Genomic DNA, 12,019 nt, shown 5'->3' with positions numbered 1-12,019 from the left:
ATCAGTGACCGTTAGGATTGTGACACTCTCTACCGATTCCCGAGTGGAAGTGGGAACATGTGACCATGGATTTTGTGATTGGTTTGCAGCATTCGCCTCAGGGTCTTGATGCAGTGTGGGTGATCATCGATCATTTAACTAAGTCAGCTCAGTTCTAGCCATCCACACCAAGTATTCTCTAGAGAAGTTGTCAAGGTTGTATGTGGATGAGATAGTCAGGCTTTGTGGAGTGCCAGTTTCGATTATTTCCGATAATGATTCCAGATTCACTTTATAGTTTTGTCCAAGATTTCGGGAAGATCCTGGTACTACATTTAAGTTCAGCACAACATACCACCCTCAGATAGATGGTCAGTCCGAGGGGACAATCCAGACTCTTGAGGACATGTTGAGAGCTTGCATCTTTGATTTCAATGGAAGTTAGACCAAGCATTTGCCACTTGTTGAGTTCACCTACACAATAGTTTCACGCTAGCATCGGCATGCCTCCTGATAAGTGTTAGAATGTTCATATTTTTTATATCGTTTACATTGCATTCAGCATGGAATTTGACATGTTTAGAATTTGATTGGTATGGAAATTTCATTCTTTTGCTCACCACGGCCTTTTTCTATTTTAGGGCAAAATAAGCGAATTTGGGAGCGTTCTAAAGCAAAATGAACTAAATTGTTGAATCAGAACCTCACCACGGCTCACAATGGCCATAGTGACATCTCACAACAGCCGTTGTCCATACTCAACACTATTGTTATCAAGCTGTTGCAGGGTGAAATCACTGGGAGCAACACTGAAGCCATAACGTCCTCATAATAGCCGGTGTGAACCCATCTCGCCCGTAATCCACCCACATAATGCCTAGAGAGCCATGCCAAGTTGCGACTTAGGGCCCAATAACTTACTCACCACGGGCATCATAACGCCCGTGGTGAGCCCGTGGCAGACTTGATCCTATAAATACCCTAGGTTTTTCTAATTTTGGGGAGATTCTTTTGCTGAATACAGGAGGGTGACCAGAATTTTAGAGATTCGAGCGATGGGAGATGACTTTCATCCATATTTCAGTAGATTTCGATGAGTTTTCCAAGGAATATTTAACAAACATCAATTAGAAGAGGGTGAGGAAAGAGATTCAGCACCATTTTGTCCATCTTGGGATACTCATGACCTCATTCTTCACAGACCTATTGGAGGGATTTAGTTTAGGAATTCTTTATACATTGTTCTCATCTTATGGTTTTATCTTTATCTGTGAGCTATAAGAAAACCATTCCGAGGGAAATTGTATGTCTAGGTCCCTCGATTACTGTTTATGAATCTTGATTGTTAAATCCAAAAAATCTTTCTAGTTTATGTGATTCATTGCATATTTATAGAATGATGTTCTTATTAATGTGGATGAGGAAGATATGCCCCTATATTAGAACACACATGCCATGCTAGATCTATGCATGCACTAAGAGATTAGAGCATAGCTAGGTTTCTTTGATTAGGGATCGATTGCCCCTTAGGCTTAGGGTTTGATTTGTTCCCTTCTAGAGGAAATTCTTGTACTTAAGGAAAACATAGGAGGCTGGGATCGGAAGAGATTCCATCTTAAGTTCTTAGTGATTTAGACTTGGTAGCCAAGAGATTGGGACCAGTAGGCCCTTGAATTCCCCAAGACCAATACTAGAATATGATTGTCATAATCAGCACCTATTATAAATAATAATCAGGATAACTGTCATACAATCACCCAACTCTTTCCAATTGTGTTTTAATAATTTTCCAATTGTATTGTTTAATAATTTGTAGAAGTAGATTAAAGAAACAACATAAATGTTTAGGCTATTGATCAAGTAAAAAGGAATTAATGGGAGCCTCTCGCCATTCTTGGGGAAAATACAACCCTCATGCTCACCCATGAGGTATTACTTGATGACCCTACACTTGTGGTATTCACAAACTCACTTTAACATTAGTTGCATATTCATATGTCCACAACACACACACACACACACACATTAGAGGTCCGTTACCACCGTATGAGGCATTGTCTGGATGCAAGTGTAGAACTCCTCTTTGTTGGAATGAGGTGGCTGAGAGAAAATTGGAAAGTGTGGAATTTATTGATAAGACTATGGAGAATGTGAAGCTAATTCGAGATAGGTTGAAGACCTCCCAAGATAGGCAAAAGAGCTACACTGACACCTAAAGGAAGGATTTGGCATTTGAAATTGGAGATTGTGTGTTCTTAAAACTTTTACCACGGAAGGGTGTGATTTGTTTTGGTAGCAGAGGGAAGTTGAATCCCCAGTATATTGGACATTTTCCCATTATTGAGAGGATTGGACCGGTCAGCCTACCACTTGGAGTTACTAGTAGAGTTGGAGAAGATCCACAATGTCTTCCATGTCTCTGTGTTAAAGAAGTATGTGCCTAACTCATCATAGACACTCGAAGCCCCTAGAGTGGAGTTGCGAGAAGACTTGAGTTTTGCTGTGTAACCGGTGCAGATCCTTGATTGGCAAGATAAGATGCTCCATCAGAAGATGATTCCGATGGTTAAAGTGCTTTGGAGGAGTGACTCTATGGAGGAAGTGGTGTGGGAGCCTGAGGCGGCGTTGAAGCAAAGTCATCCTTATTTCTTTCAAGAGCAAGGTAAGCCAGAAATTTCAAGGACAAAATTTCGAAAGGGGGGTAGGATGTTATAACCCAGCTTTCCAAGCATGTTACTGTAGAACTTTCAACCCAATACTATACCTTTTATACGGTATTGTGACTTTGGTACCGTAGCAACCCGAGAATTACTTTAAACCTCTGCACTTGCTTTTCCAATTCCATTTTCATCTTTAACCTGAAAATCCTAGCCAATCCTTTGTTCATCTCCTTTCCTTTGTGGGTTAAAGGTAAGTAAATCCCTTCTTTTTTTTAAGCTTATGTTTAATTGCTTAATCTTAGCCCTAGCAACTTAAGAATTCTTGATCTCTTTTTTTTTTCTCTCTCTCTTTATCCTCTATACCTATAGAGTAAGGAAGAGGAGAAGAAGCAAGGTGAGTGGGTTAAATTTTGTTTTCATTATATTATTTCAAAGATGTTTTTACTTTCTTGCTTTTGCACTTCTATTTGATTTAATTTCATTGCTATTGGCTTCAATGAGTTTGATGGACCTAGTTGTTAGATGGCATGTGCACACTTACGTATGAAGGAATGATAAGTGTGGGTTTCTCACTTATTACTACAAATATGTGTTGGAATTTCTAATTCTAGTTTTATTGATCTCATTGTGGGTGATAATATGCATATTTTGGGGGAATTGAGTTGAAAGCAAGAGATAGGGAAATGTGTGGATATCCATGTCATGAATTGTGTTATATTACTAGAATGGAAGAATTTTGGGAAGATGAAGTTTTATATTGTATATGTTATATATAGGCATAGGATTGGGTATGCTAATCTAGAGGTTTGTTGGATCCCCACAAAGTGCTCAGTGAAATGCCATTATGGTTTTTGTGCAAGTCTTTTATAAGATGCTTGTAGGGAATGAAGTTAGGAATGGAGGAGATTTCTTTTAAATGTCAATGTTAATGCTAAGGATCGCATGTGAAGAGTGTGTGCATGCTTATTTATGAATGTAAACCTTGAACCAAATTTTTTTTTTAGGAAAAATGTGGTTACTATAGATTAGTTACTGTATCAGTACTATAGTACCAATATACTATATATGGTTGTTTCTTTGGCTTCTTTGGTTTAGGGGGTGTTTGGATTGACTTTTTTAAAGCCCATAAGTGCTTTTTTATAAGTTAAGCACTTTTTGAGTTTTAAGAAACATGTTTGTTTGGGCTTTTGGGCAGAAGCAGAAGCTGTGAAAAAAAGTTGAAATTCAGATTTTTGTTAGAAGCTGCCCCAGATGTGCTTTTTCAGAAAAGCACTTCTAAGAAACTATTTTGGGGTTATCAAATTACAAAAGTAATCCTCACAAACAATCAAATTTCCCTCAATTCGTCTCTACAATACCTGATTTCCATATTCGGGTTAATGACAACGATAATAATAATTATTATATAATTAATATTATAAATATAAATATAATTATATTTATAATACATTAATAACTTAATGACAATGATAATAATAATTATTAAGTAATTAATATTATAATTATAATAATTATTATTATATAATTAATATTAATATTATAATTGTACTTATAATTGTAATTACAATTATAATTATTATTATAATATTAATTATATAATAATGATTATTATATAATTAATATTATAATTATAATTGTAATTATAATTGTAATACATTAAGTTATTATTATTATTATCATAACAGTAGTCATTATTATTATTATTAATATCAATTCATAATAATAACTGAATGAAAAGTAAATAAATGCTCATTTTAGTAATTTGTCATCTCCAAAAGTGCTTTTACAAATCCACATCCAAACAACTTCATACATATAAAAGCACTTCTACATTAATCTATCCAAACAAAAAATATAGAAAAACACTTAACTTACTATGAAAGCACTTTTTTGAAAGTGCTTCTACATAACTTAAAAAAAGCACTTCTATTAAAAGCCAATCCAAACAAGGCCTTAAAAGTGAAGCCCAAACTGTTAGGAATTCATTGGAAATCTTAGAACCAAGTTTTGAGACAACCCTACACCTCGTTTGATGTTGCTTTGCATGTTTAAATTCAGGGTTTCTTGGTATTTCTTTTGTTGCTTGTGTGTGTGTTTGGTTAGTTAGATGGTGAGGGCTCATCACGAGGCAAGGAGCCGGCGGTGGAGTAGCTTGCTTGTGGCTTTCTTCATCTGAGTTGTGAGTGGGTTATGTGATTGCATAATTGTATTAGAATATATTTTTTAAGTCTCTTAACCCTATGAATGAAAATGATTCATAGTTTTATCGTATTGAACCGAGGTTTTAATCGATGTGGAAATATTTTTTAGTGTTATTGATGTATTTATGAAATTCTTGATATTTGAGTGAAAATGACAATGCCCATACTTGTATTTTGAAATTAGAAATGATTTATGAAACCATGTTTACATATTAATGTGCTTTTACCATCGACACTTGTAGAAATGGTTTTCATTCCCGATATAGGGGATGCTACCCTAGATCTGGACTTTAGGTGTGATATGCATATTTTGTATAATTGAACTCCCATAGGTTTATGATGGTGATCAGGCGGAGCCCTTCCCTGCTGCATAGTGGTGGTCTTCATGGTCGACCTGCAGAGGTGGTGTGATGACCCGGATTTATTTTCCACTTTAGGTGGCTTGTAGAGCCCTGATTAGATGTACATTGGGAACCTAGAGTCACCACACGGATTTCCGGTGGGTCAACGTCAAGGGCATAAAGACCTTGACTGCTCTGAACTTAACCGCGGCCACAACTAAAGTTTGGAGAGGTTTTTAGACCACTACTTGTTGATCGAAATGTTAAATTTCATATTTTGAGAAGCTTGATGTTTTCATGCAAATGAACTTTTGAGATGTGATCTTTTGTATATCTTTGTAATAATGTTTGATGCCGAGTTTTACATGTTAGGGTTATTAAAACTCATTTTATGCAAATCCTTGGATTTTAAATTGTTAAAACTCTCACTTGAGCAAAAATGGGACTTTTATGAAATTTATGATTTTATACAAGTATATTTTGTTCATATATACTTATATTGAATGTAACAGACTTAATGTATTAATGGAAGAGCCATTTTATGGATATTCATTGGTTTATTTTGTGTATTCTTTTAGAATTGTACTAACCCATTCACTGAGTGACTTTGGTTACTCACCCTCTCTCTCCCTTCTAGGCTCTAGCTGTTAATAGCATTGCGGTGAGGCGGAGTGCTAGGCATTCTCTTTCTATCTTTCTTCATTTCTAGTATTATGTATATTACCCTTTGAGCATGAATACAATGTATAAGGAATATGGATCCACTAGTGTGCTTAACTCTCTTATGTATTACTTGTACGTCGGTTCATTTTCTTGGAAACCTTTGGTTGTATTGGTGCTAGTAAACCTCTTTGCACTTTATTGTCTCATTTTTGACGATGTTGCTTCCCCTATGCTATAATTGTGTTTTATTCATTGTATATTATGTATTCTTGATATTGTGATCAGGATTGTCAAAATCTAGGGTTTTGTTAGCCTTGCAGTGACTCAAGGGTTGAGTGATGCGTGTATCCCTCCTTGGGTTATCACCATGGTTGTCGCGTGCCTAGTTTGCGGGTCGGGGTGTGACAATTTAGCTTCACAACCATCAGTTAGAGTACATAATCACTCAGAGGATAACATGATAACAACTTTCTCTCTTGTAGATCTCCTAAGAAGACTTATTGCTAGCTTGATACGTATACAATTCTAGTTATTCGCTATATCAACCACAACAACATTGTGCGTAGCTAGCTGATCATTCCGAATTCAACCATCATCATTAAAGTCATTAGGACTACTATTAACAACTAGGTAAATGATATGAATCAAAGAAAATGGATCAAGATGAACTAAGTTTTTAGAACTTTGAGGTTTGACATTCTCACTCCTTAATGTCCTCAATAGTCTAGTTCTCAAAAAATAAAATAATAACCATATCACGACTTCTGACAAACTTCTTTGCAACTGGATCATAAAGCCAATATCCTAAATCATGTTAATGATAACTAATGATACATTACCTAGTCTTGATATTCAAATTGGACTTTTAATCACTCGGAACATGCACACCGACTTTGCTACCAAATACACACAAGTAATCATAAGAAACATATTGACCAAACAAACTCTATTAAGAACATCAAAATCAAAACTAACCATGGAAGATGAAATAGTAACATGGACCATTGTGTACAATTCCTTTGCTTAAAATGATCTAGGAAACTTTGCCAATAAAAGCAAGCATTTAACTTTTTGAACAAGAGTCTTGTTAATCCTGTTAGATAAACCATGTAATCTGAGGTTTCTTCGGAGGAATTTTTTTGATGTCAAATGCCTCACTAATGCAAGTAGCCATCAAAATAATCACAATACTCACCATCATTATTAGTGTGGATATTTTCCAATTTCTTGCATGTTTTGTCCATCAACCAATGCTTAAAATTATATAAAACTACCAAATAATTGATTTGTGTCTTCAAAGCCTAGACCCAAATTAAGCTTTATACAACAATCATCTATAAAGATCATAAATTAAAGTATACAACTCAAAAGACTTTACCTTTAAATTATCACAAACATCTGAATGAACAAGCTTTAGTAACTCTGTCTTTCTTAAAGGATAACTGAAGAAGACTCTTTTTTTCCTTCCTAGCCAAATAAAAAATACAGTTCTTCATCTTCACACCTTTGATTCTTGAAAGCAAATTCTTCTTAGTTAAGCAGTTTATTTATCTTGCCATAGTTTTTTGTAAAAACTATTACTTTTCCATCATATTAGATATCTAAAATTGAAGTTTACAACACATACAATTTAGAATGCTTCCTTTCTTAGGCTACGACAAGGGAATCTTAAGTAAGTTTCCACTATCCAATACAAAAGATGCTGCAATAACCATCATTGCCAAGGTTTCTTGTTAAATAAGATTAAAAAACATCAGGTATATGCTTAACATCTTTAAGTAATAATCTTGTCCCAAGTTTGGTATTCAAAAAAATAGTACCAAAGCCAACCACCTTTATCCAAATCATTTTTCATCTCCAATATATACTCCAAAATTACTAAGAGTATAAGATGCAAATATTTTCCTCTTTTATGTGATATGATCAACAGTGCCATCATCCTTAATCCAGCTTATCTCATGTAGTGTAAGGTTAATGACATTTTCATCAAAAGCAAAAACAAATAGTACCAATGCCAACCACCTTTATCCAAATCATTTTTCATCTCCAATATATATCCTAAAATTACCAAGAGTATATGATGCAAATATGTTCCTCTTTTATGTGATATGATCAACAGTCAGTCATCCTTAATCTGACTTGTCTCATGTAGTATAAGGTTAATGACATTTTCATCAAAAGTAAAAACAAGATCATTAGTTACAGTGGTAAAATGATTAGAATTGTCATTGTTCTGCATTTTTCTCTCATATTTTTCTACCTCCTCTATCAACTTGAAGCAATTATTGCTGATATGCCCAGTTTTACTGCAATGAGAGCATTTGACAATTTTTTACAGTAATCTCTACTTGCTTCTGTTGTTGTTTTACCATTTTTCAAATTTTGTTTTTTTCTTCAACCTATCTTCAATAACTAGTACATCTACCTATGATGATGATGATGATGATGATGATGATGATGAATATTGAGACTTTCTTCCCATCTCTCCATTCTAGATACCATATTCTAGAGTTGCAAATCTTCCAAGAGTAGAATTAGTCAATGATACCTTTTGTGTATCCCTTAAATCTAATATAGTATTAAGCTAACAAAATGTTTGCACCTCATTATCAAACTTTATACCCAAACGTGCCAACTAATCAAAAAGTCTGTAAAACTCATTCAAACAATTTGAGTAGGAGTGCCTTCATTATAATTCAAATTACACATTCAATTGAGCATATAAAGTTTATTATTACTTGTTTTGAAAGCATACAAAAGCTCAAGCTTGTTCCACAAAGTTCTTGCATGTGTCTCATTATGATTACGGACATTGTTTTCAACTAACTGCTGAATATAACTACATAGTTATAGATGCTAAAACTCCCAATCATCACCAATTAATAACTTAGAATTTTGTGAATCAAACACTAGCAAATGCATCTTCTTTGTAGGTTAAGGCTTTTCAATATTCCTTTTCATTTGTGATAATTTGCACTATTTAAGCACACCATTTTACCCAAGTATGCCTCCATCATTCAAACAAGCCTCAAAAGAATCTAAGCTCTAATACCAGTTTGATTGGAAGAAAAGGGTTAAAATATATAATAAAAAGTACAAAAGTAGTCAACCACAAGAGATGCCAATTTTTAAATGGAAAACCTTTTCAAGATGAAGGGTAAAACCCACGGGTCCCTCGATCCACCGTACAAAGCTCTATTGTAATAAAGTTAGTGTTCCAGAATTCTTCGTAAGTTCTAAACAATAGAAGAAAATCATTTTGAATAAGCAGAGAATCAATAACCATAATAATCATTAAGAAATTAAGAATATAGGAGATGAAAACACTAAAATATAAGAAACAAAAATGTTCTCTCCAAATTTTAGCTCCATCCTAATAATTCAATTGCCAAAGACTTCAATTTTCCCAAAGCTATGAAATGAGATTTTGAACAAATCCCACAAAAATTTTCACTCCATACTTTCTCTTCTTTTTGGATAGTGATGCATTGCACTTTTTATTTACCCTCAAAACTGATACTTTGAAATTGCACCAAAACATTACTACTATAGACTCTAATTATGAGCTTTTGTCGACCACAAATTTGTGCCTTTTCTTCACATAGGAAGGGATACTCAACCAAATAATAGATACTTTTCTTATTATGTTTACAAATTGCAAAAAGTTGTTTACCTCAAGTATAATAGATTGCATTTTCCACTTATCTGGAAAGTGTTGATTTTTTTTAGAATTTTGAATAAAATTCTTCTTAATTTATGTTGCGTTTAGATAAAACCACTCTCTTGCTATTTATATATATCTATAATGTCATTATTATTGGCAATAGTCCATTTGCTACTCACTTAGTGATTCAATTACACTCACAAAGGTTTCTCAAGTATTTTGAGCATCTTATATTGTGATCATTTTCTTAGTATTGAGGTCCTACATTAGAAGCATGGACACCTACTCTCCCAGCAAACATTTATTGTTGATCTTTTGCATAAACATAATATGCATGAAGCGATACAGGAGTTCACACACCCTTGTGCTCCATTCTTTTGTCAAATATTGATGGATCCATACCCATCTATAATTCAAAGTTTAGGCAAGTCATTGTTGCCCTATAGTGTTTATCTTTCACTCACACATTGATAAGTGCTTGAAAATGTGTATTTTATACATCATCTATACTACATTCAGCATGAGATTTTGCATGTTTAGCACCAAACTAGAACAAAATTTTATTCTTTTGTTCACCATGGTATTTCATTTCATTTTAGGGATAACAAAATGAATATGGAGGGGTTTTCAAGCAAAACAGATCACCATCATGATTCACAACCGCCGTGGTGACATCTAACTACAGCTGTTGTCCACTTTTATCACGACCGTAACCAAGCTGTGCTAGTGTGGAGCCACAAAAAATAACATAGAACTCATAATGGCCTCCACAATGGCCATTGTAAATCATAACGCCCATGGATAATCCACATAATGATGAGACAGACCATGTGAGGACACTACTTGAGGCCCAAGCAACAAAACTTACTCACCACGGCCTTCACAACGGGTGTGGTGAGACCCCTTGGTGAGGCCGTGGTAGACTCAGGTTATAAATACCCCTAGGTTTTACAATGGAGGAAGGATTCTTTTGCCTAATTTAGGAGAGACGGCCGAAATTCTAGAGACCTGAGAGGCTGAAGACAAGTTTCATCATCAATTCAGCAGATTCCGATGATTTTCTTAAGAAGGATTCATCGTACATTGATAGTGGAGAGCACGCAAAGAGATTTGGCACTCTCTTGATGATCTTGGGATGTTCTCAACGTCAACCATCTATGATCTATTAGAGGGAGTTAGTTTAGAAATTCATTTGCTATTTTGTTCCTTTGGATTGGTATTATTAATTGATTGATACTTGCATGCCCATTAGAGGACCCCAATTATAGGGGAATTCGTTGTTCACCCATGAGGTATTACTTGATGACATGTGTACTTGCGATATATACACACATAAAGTGTGTCGACCAAGTTTTTGGCGTTGTTGCTTGGGAGTGCCTAGTCAAGAGATTCTACAAAAACTTGTAGCTTAGTGTTTAAGCCATTTATTCTTTTGTTGTATTACTTCATTCTATTCTTGTTTTACTTTATTAATTTGTTCTTGCTATTCTCTTTTGCAAATAATTGTTTATGACCAGAGCTAACCCAACTGGCCTAATAGAAAGAGATAGTGAGATCGAGAGAATACTGTTGAGAAAGCTTCAAGGGAAGTCAGTTGCGGAAGCAGAAAGTGGTACTAAAGATAGAGAGTCTGCTATCATGGCTGAAAAAAGGAGGATACTTTTTGAGCATGAGAGGCCACAATTTATAAGAGAGGGGTTCAGTGTCCAAGCCCCAACAGTAGTAGTAAACAACTATGAGATTAAGGCCAGTACTATTGGGATGATTCAAAACTCTTGTAAGTTTAATGGCCTGATAGATGAAGACCCAAATGCTCATCTCTTGAAATTTTTGCAGATTTATTCGACATTTAAGATAAGCACAGTTACAGATGACATGATCAAACTACTGACTATTTTCCATTCAGTTTGAGAGGTTTGGCATATCGGTGGCTCACTTCCCTAGCACCAGGGTCGATTAAGACATGGAATAATTTAGTGGAAAAATTTTCTTAACCGATACTTTCCACCAAGTAAAGTAGCAAAGATCAGACAAGAGATCCCAGCATTCAAGTAGGGAGAGTTTGAAACATTGTTCGAAGCACATGAGAGGTTCAAGGTTTTTCTCAAACGGTGCCCTTATCATGGGTTCAGTTCATGGATAAGATTGCAAATCCTGTATAATGAACTTAACTACCAGACAAGATAGATTATCGATACTGCAGCTGGCGGGTCATTGAGCAACAAATATCCTAATGAGGCAGAACAATTATTTAAAGACATGGCTGACAATGAGTCATACTAGAGTCCAAAAGGCAGATTGCCAAGGGTGGCCGGATTGCATAAGTTAGATGCAGATACCGCTTTGGCAACAAAAGTGAATGCACTCACGAGGAAGTTATATCTACTTGTGAGTAATGGTCAGGAGGGTATCAGCATGAATTCCAGGGCAATTTTCTTTTGTGAAACATGTGGAGGAGGATATAGGGCAGCTAAGTGCCAGATTGTGAGTTCAGCTATTACTCCTATAGAA

At 35.1% G+C, this 12,019-nt stretch overlaps 1 non-coding gene across 1 annotated transcript; it reads right to left on the bottom strand.

The window, feature by feature from the left end:
- Positions 1–11,530: 11,530 nt before the first annotated feature.
- LOC120262553 lies at positions 11,531–11,637 on the bottom strand. The gene has a single exon (XR_005536822.1). It is a non-coding gene; the product is annotated as a small nucleolar RNA R71 (small nucleolar RNA).
- Between the last annotated feature and the right edge of the window lie 382 nt (positions 11,638–12,019).

This window comes from Dioscorea cayenensis, chromosome 5 (assembly GCF_009730915.1).
Source record: "Dioscorea cayenensis subsp. rotundata cultivar TDr96_F1 chromosome 5, TDr96_F1_v2_PseudoChromosome.rev07_lg8_w22 25.fasta, whole genome shotgun sequence".
Classification (NCBI taxonomy): Eukaryota; Viridiplantae; Streptophyta; class Magnoliopsida; order Dioscoreales; family Dioscoreaceae; genus Dioscorea; species Dioscorea cayenensis.
The sequence above is the reverse complement of the archived record's forward strand: the minus strand, read 5'-3'. Positions and strand labels throughout refer to the sequence as shown.